Consider the following 18621-nt stretch of genomic DNA (forward strand, 5'->3'; position numbering starts at 1 on the left):
ACTTTATTTCTGGCAAAACTGTAGATCTGGCCAAAAGCAAACTGAGGTAGTCATGCCACAGAACTTATCACAGTGCTCTTTGGAAGCACTTATCACAGTGGTCAAAGACAAGACATAACAAACAAAACATTGAGTATGGGAGCTTTGAAAGAGGCCATCCCTGTTACACAATTTCAGGAACACAGACCTGTGTTCACATCTGCTCATACTGAATCTGCATCTCTTAATGCAATACTCAGGGCATAACAGACAGATAAATGAAAGAATGATGCAGTGAGTTTTAAATTTTCCATCCAATACACACACGTGAGGCTATGCACAATTACTGGATAACAATATCAAACACACGCACACTCTCCCCACATTTATCACTTCACCTGCAGAGAATTCCTGACCATAATTAGATTTCTTGTAGATCAGCACTTATTGAAAAAATACTGGTTTGGAACATGTTCTCTTTGCAATTAAAAGAAATATAAAGGTTTTATGCTCATGAAAGATAGTCTTCACATAGCACTTAATGATGAACCTGATCAATATCTTTGCATTTTCAGACAAAAGAGTACATTTTTGCTTTTAACACTATGCCTTTAGTGTACAGTTCATTGAAGCCCCATTAAAGTGGTGTGTCTTTAGAATAAATTAGAGAGTGACTCAAGTTCTATCCTTGATATATTTAATCCACAAACCTTCCAATTCTATTTTCTCCTGAATCAGCTAATTGCATTTGCACTCAGGCTTTTGGGTGACTATGGCTGTAAGCATTCACTGAAATGACCTATCCAGCTCAAAAGGACTGAGAATTTGACTGTGACTTTTTGCCATATTATATTACCAAACAAACTTGTCTTGTGTTGAGGGTAAAATACTAAGCAGGAAAGTTACCTTCATAGACTTTCTGCATTGCTCAAAACATGATAAAATATAGCTATTTACCTCACATTAAGAAAAAAATATATAGTTCCTCTTTTAAGTAATCTTATACTACTTTAGAGAATTAAGAGAAAATTTAATAAGACAGTCTAAAACTCATGCCTCTATTGTAGTGCACAAGAAAATCCTAATACATTTAGATGTTTTATGGTTATCTTGCATTTGGCACACTAATATACTATTATTTTCAAGATTCACAAATAGTGAAATTTTGAGGGAGGAAGACTGGGAATTTTCTATATCTGGGATTGCTACCTTGCCTATTTGTTTAGTTTTACTTGGTACACAGGGGTAAAGCAGAATGGTGGTGAGTAGAGCCCTATATAGTTTTGGTTCTTTCAGTAAAAAAGAAAAAAGTGGGCCGGGGATTTAGCTCAGTGGTTCTGGTGCCTGCCTTGCAAGTGCAAGGTCCCGAGTTTGATCCCCAATACCAAAAAGAAAGGAACAAGTTTTGATAATATTTTTTCCATAACAACTTCACGTTCTATTGTCATCAGAGTGTGAAGGATTCAGTATCAGTGAACATTATGATTTGTTTATTGCATTTCTATGCCAATAATTTATGTACAATAGTCATATTTATCAACAAAATATACTCATTCTAATGTTGAAAAGATTTATAACTAGACATACTCATTTTTGAGCATGTTACACAACCAATCTTTCATTCAAATGCAGATCTAGTATATTCAGTGTCTGCTCTTTTCTTTTTTATGTGTTATCTAATACATAACCAGTGATTTCTAAATGTCAAAAATATTACCAAAATTTGGATTTTTTAATATGAAATTCTACCTAAAATATATTATACAATTTTTCATTCCTGAACAGTTGTTACTAAAGTCAATCTTTTAGATTATGGTTTAATGATCTTCTAAAAACAAAACAACTCTACATTGCATGTTACAACGCAGTGATGTAAAGATGGGCCACTTGGGACTGTTCACACACTTTATGTTCATATACTTTGTTATTTCATACACTCTATGTTCATATACTTTTGAGTCTTGATGTCTAATTCTCATCTGTTTTTCCTTTATCTTTGATTTTGGGCTCCTAGTTATTAATTTGCATCATGTTCTATGTGTCAAACTCTAAGAGGGCATCCTCTGAACCCAGTGTCCCTAGACTTACTCTAACTCATAACAGTAATTAAATATGAGTGGAGTTATGTCAGGCTGTATGTTCTAAGAAGAAGAGTGTGTTGACACAGTTTTCAGGGTATGCCTCTTGTGTTTGTGTCTCTGGTTGTACATATGTTTGATAGGCCTTTGCTGAGTAGGCTCACTTTTAGCTAAGGTCTCAATAATTGAATTTCTAAGATGAGTGACCTACAGATAATAGAGGTAACATCTAATTGAAGGAAATTAGTGTACTAAAATTACATGTGATATTGTTTAAATTTCAAACATCCATATGCTACAATACTGTACAGCAATTGAAAATAATTTCACCAGATTAATGACACTGTAAAATTTTAAAACATATTGCATATTACAAGTCCAGCTACACAATTTTGTAAAACCAAATATAATATGGAGATATGCTAAAGTAGAAACATGTACCATAAAAATACAGATTATTATTGCTTAGTAAGATGAAGAATCACAACTCAATTTTTATCCTAAATGGATAAACCAAGAAGTGTATTATGTGATATACAAACATTTATAAAAATACAAAGGCAAACACATTATAAAAGAGATATAAGTTGCAAATAGCATTATTTTGGGGTTTATAGACGAAGAGTGGAGAAGGGTAAGTTGCCTTTTGTTTTCATTGTTGTAAATCTTATTTAGCTTTGAAACAATGTGGTTTATGACATGACATTGATGAAATTAAATGAAATAAACTAGTATAAAATACATTTCTTCTGAAGTGATAGCCCACTTTAGTTTTTTTTAAAGAGCCTCAAACCTAACACAACTCCTTGAAAGAAAAGGATACATAGTTCTTGTACATAAAACTATAACATTAAAATGAAAATACCTTTCATAAAACTGTATGAACAAATGCATTTTTGAGCTATAAAACTTCACACCAATTATGCACATAAGTACCTGGCACACTTCTTTACCCTAATATAAAGGATCAATAATTTCTAATAATGTTAAATGATAAATGGAGATGGAGCTCTCAATAATTTCCAATAATATTAAATGATAAATGGAAATGGAGCTTTCTTTTTTCCAATGGCATGTAAAAGCTACTCAAATATTTGTGAAATATTTCTTCTGTCAACATTTTTCAAAGATTTTTATTAAGGTGGGATTTATATTTCAATGGATCATCAACATTTTCAAAGAGATTTTTTATTCAGGCAGATGATCTAATTTAGAAATATTCTATCTCCATGCTAATACTAAATTTCTTTGTTTTTCATTTGTTCTGTAAGAGCAATCAAATGAAAACTCATGTGCCTATAGTTTGATGATACTAAATAGCTTAGGATGAGGAGAGAAAAGGAAAATGTGCTTACAGGTTCTCATAAGTATCAGCAACAGAAACTTATTTCTCAAGGCAGAAGGATGAAAGTCTGAGGTCAGAGTGCCAGTTTGTCGGGCTGTGGTCAGGAACTTCTGTGCTGCAGATGTGCTGTCCTTGTCCCTGCAACCTCACATAACAGAAAAAAAGGCTCAGGATCTCTGGAGTCGTTGTTATAGGAGAACTATTTCCGTCCATGGGGACTCCAACTTCATGACTTAAAGGACCACAAAATGTCCATCTCATGACACCTCCCCTTGAAGATTTAGAGTTAAGGTGAAGTTTTAACAGATAAGATAAAAAGATATCAACAGGAAAAGGCTGAATGCTATGTGCCTTCATCTACCTGACTTTTGGAAAAAAGCAAAACTATATAAACAGTAAAAAGATCAGTGGTTTCTAGAATTTCTAATAGTTGGGGAATCATAGGTAAATGATGCTATAATGGCAAATACATGGTGCTGTAGCTTTGTCAAACCCTGTGCAAATAACTGTAAGAATGGGCTATAAACTAAATTATGGTCTATAGTTAATAAATATGTATCAAGATTGGTCATTATGTTGTTACAAATGTACCACACTAATGCAAAACATTACAAATAAATATTTATAATGAGGTTTTTGTAGGGAAATGGAGCATAAAAAATGTCTACATTTTCTTTACTTTCCTTGGAAACAATACTGCTGTAAAAAAATCTGATTTTTAATAAAAAATCATTTCACATAATATATCAAGGCAAAAAATCCTATATAAATATATTTTATATTTAGATGAAATAACACAAATGTGGACTCTTTAAAACAAAATATGATATCAATTAAAATACAGAAAACCTGTATTTGGAGGAACTTTATTGATCAGCAGTTCTTGGGCAAATCATGGTTTTGACTCTGGCTGTATGGTGTAGTATATTAACCAACTGAAACAAAGTACTTTTTTTTTGTTTTATTTGATGTAAAGAACTTTCAACATAAAATTTTATTAAGGAATGTAAACAGCCTAACTCATTTCCCAAATAATCTTTAATTTTATCTTTTGTAATACCTCATTTTTTTCATTCAATTTAAAGTGGCAATGCATTATTAAATCCATGTTTTCCAATCTTGAAAAATTTAAATTCCATTTAATTACTATTGCATGTTCCTTCTAAAGGGTAAAGTTTGAAGAGATAGGCTAACAGAAGAGCTCTGGTCTGTTTACTACCCACTTTGAATTATATTTTGTTATATTGTCTGAAATGTAGCAGTAGTTGGAAAAAGAGAACATGAAGCTTACACATGGAGAAAGGAGTATTTCTAAAGTTTCTAGGAATGAAACATTCTCCCAAATGTGACTATTAAGGTACTGGAACCTATGGTTAGACCACCTAATTTCCAACCCTATTATCATCATGTATTATGTGAACTTCATGTATTATTTACACCCCCTGGTCCTTTGACTCTGTACCTGTAAATATCTCATGAAGACAGCTTGTGTGGAGATATTAACACACTTAAATTATTCACTATGCATAGTTGCATATAAGAAATGATCAATGCATAATTATTCTATTATTTTTCTTGGTGTTTTAGAACTCATAACATCACTTCTAGTGTTTTTCAATCAATATTCAACACTGTATGAAAAACCACTTACTAATTTGCCTTTTAAAATAGTCGGGTCTATAGAAAACTCAGAACTAATGAATGTATGATTCTTATCAGTGGGCTGTTTGGCCTTGATAAATGTCTTTTATCTTTTAAATGAATGGATGAGTGCCTAATTAATTACTTCAGTTCAGAAAATTTTTCATTATATATCTGCTCCTCATTCATGCCAGAGACAGAAGTGGAGATCATGAAGTGGAATAAACAAGCAAAGCTAGCCAGGGCGCCCCGCCCCCACCCCCACCCCCAAGCAAAGCCCTGGTTTGAGAATCCTGGCAAAAACATGTAGCTGGCTTAAATCTTGCTAGAAGATTACCTTCCTGTTGCATAGAAGAATATTAAGTTTGTCCTGTGTAAAAGTTTTAGTTAGTGAATTAAAAGACATTTAGAAGGCTACTCTTTCAAAATAGAATAAATGTATATAGAAAGAATTTATGTAACTGACCTGGTACTACCTGGTAGATCAGTAACTCAGCTAGAAATGTAAAACCTTGTGTGTTCTCAATTCACATGGGTTTGTGAGAATGTTCTTGACTAAATTCAGATAAAATAAAGCCATCAGAGAAAAAAATATTAAGTTCCATAAATGCTGCATAACAAAATTGGAGTGTCAGAATACAGTGAGCACATCAGAAGATACATCAGACCAAAAGAATAGTTATAATAAAAATTTAGGAAATGTTCACTTGGAGACATACAGGAGTTAAAATACTCTAGAGAAAGACTTATAGAATGGCATGCATTTGACAGCCTCCTCTGATAAGTTTATACCAATGGTCTCACATAGATGGCTATGTGTTATGTAAGTTACAGTTTTAACTGTATTTTTATTCTGGGCTTTAAATCAATGATCTTAAAGGCATAAAATGCATGATCCTACATGTTGAATTATCTTAAGTTGGATGAAGTGTCAGGCTTGATATTTCAGAGTGCTTGTTAAGTGACATGCGAATGTGATACATAGAAGATAGCCAGAGCAAGGAGTACTAACTTAATTTGTAGTCCAGGTCAATTGGTTCACGTAGGCAACATCCATAAACAGCCAGATAAGAACCATGATCCAGGAAAAAAATCTTATGTGGGTTGCTGCTACCTAACTTAACAAACTTTCTGGGTCATAGCATGATCATTCATCTTAGCATCAAATCTGGGATTGGCTGATTCTCTTGAAAGATTATATATTTTCTTGTTCTGAAAATACATATCAGGTAATAGAGGTGTACTAAATTATATGCTTTGTTCTTGGGATGCAAAATCTGCCAGCGTTAGATCTTCTCTTTAAGAAATATGAAGTCTCATGGAGGGGCAAACACCTAAAAAAAAAAATACGTTTTGAAATGCAGTATAATAGAGGTTATGTAAAATGAGTTATTGGAGTAATAGAATAAATTAATTTCAGGGAAGAAAATCACAAAAGATAGCATAAATGTTGATGATTGAGTGGGCTTCAAAAAGATAAGCTTACCTAGAACAAAAAGTAAAAAAGATTAAAGAGTGATCATCAAGGCAGAAGAGTGTGTAGCATATGTGAGGAACCAAGTAGTTTTTGTTATTATTATCCTATCATGGATATTAGATATGAACATTGTTATTTGATGAATACATGTTTATTGCTGCTTTTTGATGTAGTCAGTTAAGAAATTCTTTGAGATTTAAAAGGGTACAAACTGAATCTAAAGTAATTTTTTTCTTTTTTTAATTACTATATCCAGAATATTATTTTTGTGTGTGTGTGGTACTAGTGATCCAACCCAAGGCCTTGGATATGCTAAGCAAACACTCTGCTACTGAGATACATCCCTGGTCCATATTCCAGATATATGAGCACTGTTTTTTGTTCTATGATCTAGGCTTTAAGTAGCACATTTATGTTGGGAAAGTAAATTAGAAAGATGTGACAATAAAACAAACACCAACATTTTTAGCATTGTTTAAAAGCTATATTATTCTAATAGTCATTATCAGCCTGAAGTTCTATTTAGACAGAAGAAATTACTTCAAGATTTGCAATATTTTTAACTATACATACCAGAATATCATTTTTACTCTGAGGAGCCATACAATTTTAACTAATGTTTATCTATCCATTATATAAATTTGGCTTTAAAAATCTGTGCACATATTTTTCTGGTTATTAGCATGGTAGGGCTCATTAGAAGGGAATGAGATTAATATGAGAAAATGGAAAAATAGGAACAAAATCTTTGTAAATAGGGAGGACTGGAGGGGTTGAAGGGAGGGCTGGGCAAGGGTGAAAAATAAGAACCAAGAGAGACTATGGAAAGGTGCAAATTTCCAATGATGAATGTCATTATATTGTATACCTAAAATGTACCATTGATTAGAATGAATAATGGGTAATGTAAAATAGGAAGAAAAGGTCCAAAGGGGTAGGGTTAATGGGAGGGCCAGGGGAAAGGAAAGAAGGGAAAGGAAAAATGATGAGAAATGGAAAAAATGGAAATAAAGTCTTTGTAAATAGGGAAAGGTGGAGGGCATGAAGAGAGGGCTAGGAATGGGGAAAAAATAAGACCCAAGATGCATTATGCAAAGGTACAATTCCCCATGAGAAATGTAATTGTGTCGTATACCTACAATGTACCAATAAAAGAATCTAATACAAAAAAAGATAAATAATGCCAATTTATTCAGTAATAAATGATAGACCACCAAAACCTCATTAAAGCTTTAAATATGAGCCTACTATAGGGAAATCTCTAGTATCCTTATTATGAAAAGTAAATAGATGTTGGTTAATGAAACAATTAAATTGGATAACTTCTATTTGGAGGAGAAACAGAACTCAGTACTTCAAATAATTTATGAATATTAGAGTTGTAAGCTTGCACAGAAACATGGTAACTAGTAATATTTTCCTTGCTTCTATTTAACTTATATAAAGTAGTTTCAATTGCTAAAGTAGATGGTATGCTATTTTAATACTAAAATTTATAATGTTGTAGTTTTAAAAATAGAGCCAGGCTTTTTCATAACCTTTCCAACTAAAAGAGAACAATAAATCTCTTATAAAGATGTATAGAACACAATACAGAGCAAAATATACAGAACAAAAATATAGATATATGTACATATAAGTTTAAACCACAGTACAACTTTCAAATGAAGCATTGCGCTTAGAAAATGAAACAACAAAATGTAGCACAGAACTATGCTAAATTCTCCAACTTATCGACATTATTTCATTCTATCAAATGTACCTTTTATTTAGAGGATATCTTTCACCTCATAGGCCTTGTTAACTTAAGAAGTTCCCATCACCTTTATGGGTGATTACTTGAACATTAATTATGTGTTTCGATCAGCAACATTATGACCATCATGATTATCAGTAAATAGTTATGACATTCTTCATAAGTATGTTACTATTACATATATTTATTCAGCCCTTGATATCTACATGAACTTAATTTTATGCAGATTCATGTTTTTCTTTTTGCTTATTTTTTGTTGTTTCAGTGGGCAATCAGCCTTATTTTACAAACCATCTGAGGCAACACCATGGAAAATAAAATGATATCCAAAGGATATTAAGGTATAAAATGTAGCATTCAATTTTAAAATTTTTATATTTATATAATGGTCAAAAACAATATAGCTTAGGGGGCCAGACATTTAACTCAGTGGTTCCATTGCCTGCCTTGAAAGCACAAGGTCCCAAATTCGATCCCCTGTACCAAAAAACAAAACAAATCATATAGCTTGTATTTTTTTTAATTAAACATTTATATAAGTTCTCTTATGTTCTGTTTATGTAGTGAAAACTGACCAATTATAAGAGATATTAAATTGTACAATTTATCTCTCATTCCTCTATTTATGAATGTTTACATTACTGCTACACAAAACTTCAGTATGCAAGTACTGTATGTATTTTCTGCCTGATCTTTGCCCATTTACAATTTTAACTATTGCAATTAACTTTCATAATATGCATTACAATGTGAAATCTTATTCTGAATTAGAAAACCTTTTTCTAATTGTTAAAAAATATTATGAAAATCTCAGGTTTACAACATGACGTTATTATGAGATATATATAGTACAATAGTTACTATAGTGAACTTAATATAGCTCTTAACTCATATACCTTTTTGATAAAAACATTTAAAATCTACTTTAAAAAATTTTAATCCAATACAATTTTAATAACTATAGTTCTTATGTTACACATTTGATCTTTACAACTGTTCGGCCAACATATATGCAACCCCTTTAAATCAAATTGTTTATATGTGTTTTGGGAGATTTTTAATTAAAAAACCATTTTCATATTTTATATCACTTTTTGGAAGAGAAATGAAAAAAAGGAACAAATCATATTTAAAAGTGGGGAAGAAAAACAAATTATATGTAAAAGCTTAAAGACAAAATCCCCTGTGAGGGTAAAGAGAGATACTCTATACGTGACTTAAAATGGAAAGAATTTGTTTTAGAGGAGGAATTACTGATTTGAGAAGGAAAAAGAAAGGGAAGGATTGTTGTACTCATGTTGTAGTCACCTCATAAGATAGCAGACTATGCGTTCCATGCTGAGGAACCTGGTTCTTTCATCTGGTCAGCTTAACAAACGTCTTCTTGAATTCTTCCTGCATTTTCTTTAGGCAAAGCTGTTAAAAGATTTATCATTTGGTTTCCCTCATTTAGGACAATCAGAAAGCCATGGGCATTTTCTGTTGTTGTTGTAGGGTTTTTTTCTTTTCTTTTCTATTCTTCTGCCTTCCTTTCTCTCTCGTTCTTTATTTCTTTAGGCTCTATTTTTTTCACATTGAGATTCTACCTTCCTGAAAATAATAAGTTAAAATACTATTGCCTAACTTTTTAAGAGGACTAGTCTTAAAACCCCTTTATAACTTTTTATAAAACAATATTTAAATAACAAACTAGCAGCATGTATTTTATATGTATATAAATAATTCATGTATGTTAAGTAATGAATGTGCATAAAATTAAGATAATGTCAATGAATTCAACAAAATCACATTCACCAATATTAACATTGTTTGTTAATGCTCTCTTCTAGATTACATACTCATTTGTTTTGCTTTCACAGTGGTCTAAAAAAATCACTGAACATAATGACTTCCTGCTGAATGAATTCTAAATGACCACAAGGTGTCTGCTATTGGCAGACCCCTCCAGGAGTGTAGACCAGACAAGAGATTCCTCCTATGAGTAGTGACTGTAAAGCTTTTTGTCCCTCTCACTTTCTCAGTACTGTGTTTCTTCAGTAGCTATCTTTTCCTTGCAACCAGTGTAGAAGAATCTTTATTTTTCTCTTTTGCTCTTAACTCAATTTTAAACACATTTAAGTGACTATGTTATAATTCATAATCATCAATCTTTCAGTTTCATCTTCCTTAATGAAAGCTAATAGCACATATGAAGGACCAAAATAGATTTTAAAATTTTTCTAAATGTTGAAAAGAGGTAATTTAAGAGATTGCTCGTACTATCACATTGAAATCATACATAGATATTTCTAGGAGGGTAGATCAAACATGGAATGATTCTTTGATTTCATTCTATTATTTTATTTTACTTTTTAATAGTAAATTATGCTTCAATGAAAAATATTTGGGTATTTCAAGTAAGTAAATCTCACAAGTCCCAATATAAAAATCAGTTTAATTAGTGTCAGTTAATGCAGAGTAAAATAAGATAGAGGATATCTAACAAGAATTGAACATTTTTGGCTTTGTGAAGTGAAATAGAAAACATTATCTTGCAGATTCTAATACCTGATAAGCAATCAGGAGCAATATATAGCCATATTTTTCTTATCTGGTTTCTTACTACCATACCAGGATACAGTAGGGGTTAGGTTTGGTTTCATTTTTTGAATCTGAAGTCTTTGTTTTGTTTACTTTCACCAAGTGAGGGAATGCAGGCTGGAGATAATAGGGGGTTCAGTGTAGTCTGTCGTGCTGTCCAAAGCCAAGAAATTAAAGTTATCTTCTTCAAGTCTATGGAGGAATAAGAAAACAAATGACAGAGAAATATTGTGTAATAGTACATTTTAAATTTTATTACTTCAGATCTTAGAGTGTTAGGTATCAAACAAAATATTTCAAATAACATTTTCATTTTAGATAGGGTGAGAATATAAACACTGGAATAATTCTAATATTTTCATTTTGCTAGGGTAAGAAAAATACTAGAATTACAATTCATTTTTGGGATATAGTTGTAAGATGAATAGGCAGAAGAAAATATGCAGCTTTAATGAACACTATCATTTCCAACTCTAATTTTCCAAAGTGACTAAAGAGTACATTAAGTCAGGTATTACAATCTTTGTGTGTGAGTGTAATGCATTTATGTGTGTGTCCTAAAGTGCACTAACACTTAGGACTTTTTAAAGTTTAAATCCCTGTTCTTAAGTGAAAAATAATTTGGAAATTTATGTCTCAAGTTTTTTTTAACCATTTATCCTTTGAGGAAATTTCACAATATGAAGTCTATCCTTTTATTAATAATACATTGCACAAAAGAGAAATTTCGAGTAATATTTTCAAGCCGTATATATTTTTACAATAAAATGTTTACAAACTTTTTTAATAAAGAAAGCTTTTATGGCATACTCAGATCTAATCAGTCTCTTTCCCTAGAATGGTATCCTTTAGCCCAAAATGTCTGCTGTGTTCATTAATTTCTTATGTTTCCAGGAGTAGCTGTAATATTCATCACTCTCTTTGAAGACACTCAGGCAATAACACTGAAATACATCTCAATATAAATATTAATTCACTCAGTGGTAATAAAACAATTTACCTCAAACAAGAATCAGGAGGAATGTGACAGTTTTCTAGATAAGTTATTAAAAATATTCAGATACTTGAGAAAAATTGCCTTGATGAACTAGAATTATTTGTGTAATTTCTAATTCCGTATCACTTTACTATTTCCTATGCAGCTTCAGTGAATAGTACAGACATATTTTCTTAACTCATTTAATATCTTTCATTTAAAAATATGTATTATTTTCTCTGAGGAAAATCTAAATTTATTGTAATATAACAAAATTTTATTAATTTTGCATACTTTCTGAAGAATCAATCTAAAAGTAACTTGATTTTAGAGAGTATGTTCTTCTCTACATGGATAAGGCAGTGTGTGAAAAAAATCAATTGCTACCATAAAAAATAAGTTATTTTGGCACTGCTTGTGTAGATCTATCACGAACCTTAATGGGTAAGTAACTGTCGCTATGAACTACATTTCTGGCCAGCTCCATCTGCTTTCATTTTCTAAGCAGTCTGGTGAAGCAAACAGAGATAAGCAGGTAATAAAATATTTGACTAAATCACTGCCTCTAGGGTACCACCAAAATAAAAGGCTTCATGGTGATGTGTAACTCTAGAGATTGAAATCTAAAATTGTGTATTTTCAGGGGTTAAAGTTTCATTATTTTCTACCAAAATAAGAGACTCAACCAACATACCTGGAAAAAAGATGTGCGGCAGATATCAAAATGGAAATAACAAATCATAAGACTACTCAGATAGGATTACAAATTGAAAGACCATAGTACTTGTCCAGATGGTTCTAATGAGTCAAATAATCATCACAACAGGGAAAGTGTGATTGGAAAAATATTAATATTCAGTAAATTCAGTCATATAGCATAGGTTAATGGTAGCTGTTCTAAGTAGGAAAAGACTATGGGCTCGTATTTACCTACTGAAGCAGAAATAGGGCATTTCTGATAATGAACCAGTTCATAAATTTGTTGATCTGACTTAATATGAAATTCATAGTATGATAGATTATTTGGAAAAAACAGATGCCATTTTTCTTTTCTCTGTATCCAATCTTCTTTACGTCGTAATTCTGCAGCTCTCCCCTATAAAAGTAAACCTAACACATCACTAATTACATCTGGGATGGCCCAGGGTCTTCCTTTGGCCAGTAGAATGTGGCCTCAACCAGGGTTGCTTGCTTTTACTCTCTTCTCTGAATTATTGCCAAACCTACGTATGAAAATTCCCACTTTTGTCTTGGATGAGAAAAGACACCTGGCCCAGTTCCGCATGTTGCCTCAGTCAACAGCTCGTCAAACACAAGACAAGTGAAGCCAGATTAGACAGCTCAGTCAACCTGATCCCAAACACATACAAGAGCCTGAATGAGCCCAACCAAGCATGATCTAGATCAGTAGAGCCATAAATCTGGCCCGTGGACTCATGAATTAAATAGATGATCGTTATTTTAAGCCTTGGAAAACTACACCCCAAGGTTTTGCTCCTTGTTTTTGTAAATGAAGTTTTACTACAACATACCCACATGTTTTTATGTTGTCTACAGCTGCTTCTACACTACAATAATTGAGTGAATTTGTTGCAAGAGAAATATTGTGACTTGGAAAGACTAGAATAATTTCCATCTGGTCACTTAGAGAAAAAATGTGATGGCCCCTCACCTGACGATGCCCTCAGTAAGAAAGCCCTCCTCAGGGTAAAACCCCTGACCCTGAAAACAGCTGCCAGCAACAGCAGCCAAATGAACTTCTATTTCTTATCATTTATCCAGTCTGTTATGTTCTGTTGCTTCATAAAATACACTGAAACACATAAGAATTAGAAAGGGGTAAAAGGATCTCTACCAATTAGTAAAAAAGTAAACAATCATCTCTGTGTGAGAGAAATGCAGTTGATTTACATTTTCTTATTTTACTTTGATTTAAAAAAAATCTCCAATACACATGAATTCATTTTGTCAACCAAAAAAAAAAAAAATACACTATCTATAGAATTTATTTGAAAGGAATATTACCCATCAGAAATACCATTTTCCTAAAATGTTATCCACAGTGAATCAAAATGCATATTAAAATTCAATAGGTAGTTATTGACTTATTTCATATATTTCCTTAACTTGCCTGAGACAGCAGTGAAACAGAACATTTCCCTTCAAAAATGAAAAATAATTGTATATTACAGACTTAAATGAGCTAATACAATATATATTATTATTACATAGAGTTAACTTCTATGATAGAAAACCTCTCATTTGTTAAAGAAACCCATAAAATTTCTTCCCAACAAGCCATTTAAAGAGTAAAAGGTGATTATATATATATATATATATATATATATATATATAGTCTTTGTTCCGGTGATATATGTTCAAATGACACCTTTGTTAAATAATATGAACTTAGAAACATGGAGATATAAAACAGATTATTGAACACTCTAATGGTGTCAGTCTATCTGGCTATGATGATCTTAATAGTCTCATCTGTCAGCAGCTCTTCCATTTTCCAGTGCCACTGAATAAGCAGGATAAAGAGTCAAGCCAAAAACTGAGATGCAATATTAGAGACCATCTGTGTGGCTCATCTGATTTCAATCCAAATTGTTCTCAAGCCAATCATGGAACCAAGTAAAGAATTTCATGGGGATTCAAGTGAGGAATGAAAAAGACCTGAAGCTAGAAGAACTGCACCAAGTTTCCAGGCACAAGGAGCATTTTATTCATTTTCAAATACTACTGTGGAGAAAGATTTGGAGCCCAGAAAATTGTAGAGAGGTGGAAAAAACATAAATGCATGTGCACATTCATGTGTAAAACACACATGCCCTGTAAAAGTGATTTTGCTTTTAAAATTGTCAATTAATTTTTAAAAAAGATTTACCTTATAATTTCTTTAGCAAGATATCTGCTAATTTTAAATAAAAATAAAGAAAAATTGAGTGGATCCTTGGGTGAATTTAACTCTAAAACGCTTGTCAGAATATTTGAAGGCTACAGGTTCAGGACACAAACCTGTGTTCCACTGTAGACATCTTTTTTGTCTATCACTACTATAATCATCCACTTGTAAATTGCATGAATTAACCAGTTGCTTAAGAATAGGCTATAAAGAAATAAGTCACATTACTGTGATTTTTTTTTTGGTCCTTGCTATTTAGGGGGCAAGAGGGTTAATTTGCCATTTTTGTCTACTTCCATGTTTTCCTTTAACAAATTTTGATCAATGTTTTCTTATTTATATTAAGTGCTCAGGGGCAATAGCATGGCATAAAGCAAGATAAATGTTTAACACTAAAATATTACTACTTTTTAAAGTAATTATTTTGTATTTAATAGACGATGTTCCCATGAGACTAGACCACAAAGAAATATTCACTTTTGAATATTAATGACTCATAACTGTAGAGTTTGAAAAATTATTTCTATAGGACTATATTAGCCCATGGAGTAAACTTGATACTTTATACCATTACCAAAAATGAATGCATATAGTTCCACATAATTTCTGACTTGTGAATATAGATTTGTAATAACAAAATACATGTGATTTTATCTAAATATTTTTAAACCAGACATAGTGGCACATGACTGTAATCACAGCTTCTCAGGAGGTTGAGGTGAGAAGATCATAAGTGTGAGCATGACCTTGATTCAAAGAAAACAATAAAACAACAAAATCTAAAACACAGATGAATGTATAATTTCAAATTTACTATCAATTTAATTTAGAAATCACCATGTCTTACCAAAATATATATTACTTTTGAAGTTTGTCAAACAGCTTTTAGCACAATGTGATCATTTGTCCAAAAAGATCAAAAGCAAATGTCCCAGAAGTTATTTTCTGGATTTTAATAGCGGTATTTTCCAGTTGCTCACATACTACCCTTCAGAGAAGTATATAATGTTGAGGGCAAAAATTGATTCTGTCATTTTTCTTCTAAGTCATACATTTGTCTTGTTAGGAAAGTATTTTTAATGAGAACATAGTGTGATAAATTCATTGCCATGAGCTAAATATTAAGGTTTTAACATTGAACAAGATATCATTCTCTTTTGAGACATGGTCTTTCTGCATATGTCAGACTGGCCTTGAACTCAGTATGTAGCCCAGGCTGACCTCAAACTCATGGCAATTCTCCTGCCTGAGCCTCCCAAGTTCTGAGAATGAATACAGGCCCATGCCACCACATCCAGCTGAAAAATCTAGTTTAAATGAAATTATCTGGTACAAACATGACATGTTCAGATAAAAATATATGGGAATTCATGAGAGGATTACTCACTTATTAGTAAATCCATAATTATGATTTTTAAATTGAAATACTGTAACAATGTACACGTTTTGAAATTTAACCTCAAACATGTGAACTCTCAGATCTCCCATCTTTCCTACTTCAATTACAGTGGTCCTATTTTTTCTATAATTTCATGTTCTAAAGTATTAATGGCCCATTTCAATCAGGGTCTGAAAACATTAAATGGAAAATTCTAGATAAGCAATTAAAAATATGGATTTCTAATATGAAATCGTACGGCCTGCCTTTTCCCCATTAATCATCTAGTTGTAGTATTTCTCTCTACAATTATCATGAAACTCCAGTGCTTATATTCAAATAACCCTTATTTTACTTAATAATGGCCCTTTATAAAGCAAAGAATAGTGATTCTAGAAATTGTAATAAGATATATTATCATAATTGTTCTATGCTATTATTAATGCTTCACTGTGCCTAATTTGTAAATTAAACATCATCTAGATATATATGTAAAGAAAGCATGGGGTTTACTGCTTTATTTACTACACATGGCTTCAGGCCTCCACTGGGTGTCTTTGAATGTCTTCAATACACCAAAGGAGAGACTAATGTAGTTTAAATCCCCATAGAAAGCACTCCCCACACTCATGACCCAAAATAGTATTTATTAAATAATGGCTATTTTTTATTTTTATTAGGATATAGTTGGACTATATAAAATTTACATTGTGTGGAGTTGGCACAGGTACATAACGTATCCTAATTTTATGCCCTTCCTTTTTCCCTTCCTTCCCCTCTCTCTCTCTCTTCATCCCCTTCCCATTTCAAAAAGATCTCCCTACTGCTTATTATCTTTTACTTTGCTCTTTAAAATTTGGATTTCTCATAGAATGGAAACCATGATATTTAAGCTTGTATATCTGATTTATTTCACTTAACATTATGGTCTCAAGGTACACCCATTTGCCTAAAACTTAAACTTATCTTTTTTTATGCCAGAGTAATACTCCATTGTGCATAAATACCAGTCTCGTTTCCCATTTTTCTGTTGATAGACATATAGACCACTTCCAAGATTTAGTTATGAATTGTGCTGCTGTAAACATTGGTATACATATTTCACTATAATACGATGTATTTAATTCTTTTGGGAAGATACACAGAAAGGGAATAGTTGAATCAAATGGAATTTATAATTTTAGTTTTTTGAGGAATCTCCATACTGATTTCCATAGTAGTTTTACTCTAGTGTACATTCCCACCAACAATATAGGAGAGTTCCTTTTTCCCTACTGCCTCACCAGCATTAGTTATTATTTGATTTCTTGATGATGCCCATTCCATCTAGGCTAAGACGGAACCTCAGTATTGTTTTTAATTTGCATTTCTCTAATGGCCAGGGAGTTTGAGCATTTCTTCATGTATTTACTGACCACTTATACTTCTTCTGTAAAGTGTCTAGTAATTTCACATGCATTGGGTCTTTATGGAGAGGTTCTGATTTTATTTGAGTTCTTTATATATTCTAGATATGATTCTTCTGTCAGAAATAGCTGGAAATTTTTTCCCCATTTTCTAGCTTATCTTTTTACTTGTTTCTTTTGCTGTAATGAAGCTTTTCAGTTTGATATGATCCTGTGGGTGACCCGGTCTCAGGTTCCTGTTGCGGGTGCCAACTGTTGCCAAGTCTCTGAGCCAGCTGGCCTTGCTCCAGGACCTAGACCCCACTACTTTGTTGCTCTCTGGCTGGGGGGCAAACGAGGATGAAGGACAAAGAGACATGGAGTCAGCTTAAATTGTAGGCAGCCAGGGGGCTGTTCCTCTAGCAGGCTGAGGACCCTGAGCCTTTGGCTCACCTGCTTCACTCACCCAAACATGGGAACGAGCGATCAAACTAACACAAGATTCATCTGGTTTTCAATATCCATTAGTACCTTCTCTGGTAAACAACTTGACCTCAGCTCTCTTAGCTTTGCCCTACTATCCAATCACCCTGAGAGCAGCCTTTCTCTTTTGTGCTCACAGAGGAGGCCAATTTGGCCTCAATTCTCCTCTGGTCCTCAACATGCTCCCATTTCTTGATTCTTAGTACTATTTCCTGTGCAACCAGTGCTCTATTTAGAAAGCCTTTTCCTATGCCCATGACTTCAGTACTCTGAAAAAAGAAATTGAATAGATTATCAGAAAATGGAAAGATATCCTTGTTCCCGGATAAGCAGAACCAATACAGTCAAATTGGCCATACTTTCAAAATTGATATACAGAGTTAATGCAACCGCAATCAAAATACCAACAACGTTCTTCACAGAACTGGATAAAATAATCCTGAAATTCCTACAGAACTAGAAGCAACCCAAAATAGCCAAAGCAATCCTGGGTAACAAGAGAAAAGCAAGAGACATCACCATCCCAGACTTTATGTTATATTACAAAACTACTTTGATAAAAACATCATGGAACCGGCACAAAAATATAGATATGAGGACCAACAGAACTGAATAAAGGATGCAGAAACAACCCC

General features: G+C 32.5%; 1 long non-coding RNA gene across 3 annotated transcripts in view; it reads right to left on the reverse strand.

The window, feature by feature from the left end:
- Positions 1-7227: 7227 nt before the first annotated feature.
- LOC147823554 (uncharacterized) overlaps positions 7228-18621 on the reverse strand; it is a 46801-nt gene continuing 35407 nt past the window's right edge. For 2 of the 3 annotated variants that reach the window (XR_015443506.1, XR_015443504.1), the window contains exon 3: positions 7228-11048. This is a non-coding gene — a long non-coding RNA (uncharacterized LOC147823554). The remainder of the gene's footprint in view (positions 11049-18621) is intronic. The other variant, XR_015443505.1, reaches the window with a different exon arrangement.

This window comes from Heterocephalus glaber, unplaced genomic scaffold, assembly GCF_053883595.1.
Source record: "Heterocephalus glaber isolate CG9 unplaced genomic scaffold, H.glaber_assembly_v1.0 deba00001572, whole genome shotgun sequence".
Taxonomy (NCBI): Eukaryota; Metazoa; Chordata; class Mammalia; order Rodentia; family Bathyergidae; genus Heterocephalus; species Heterocephalus glaber.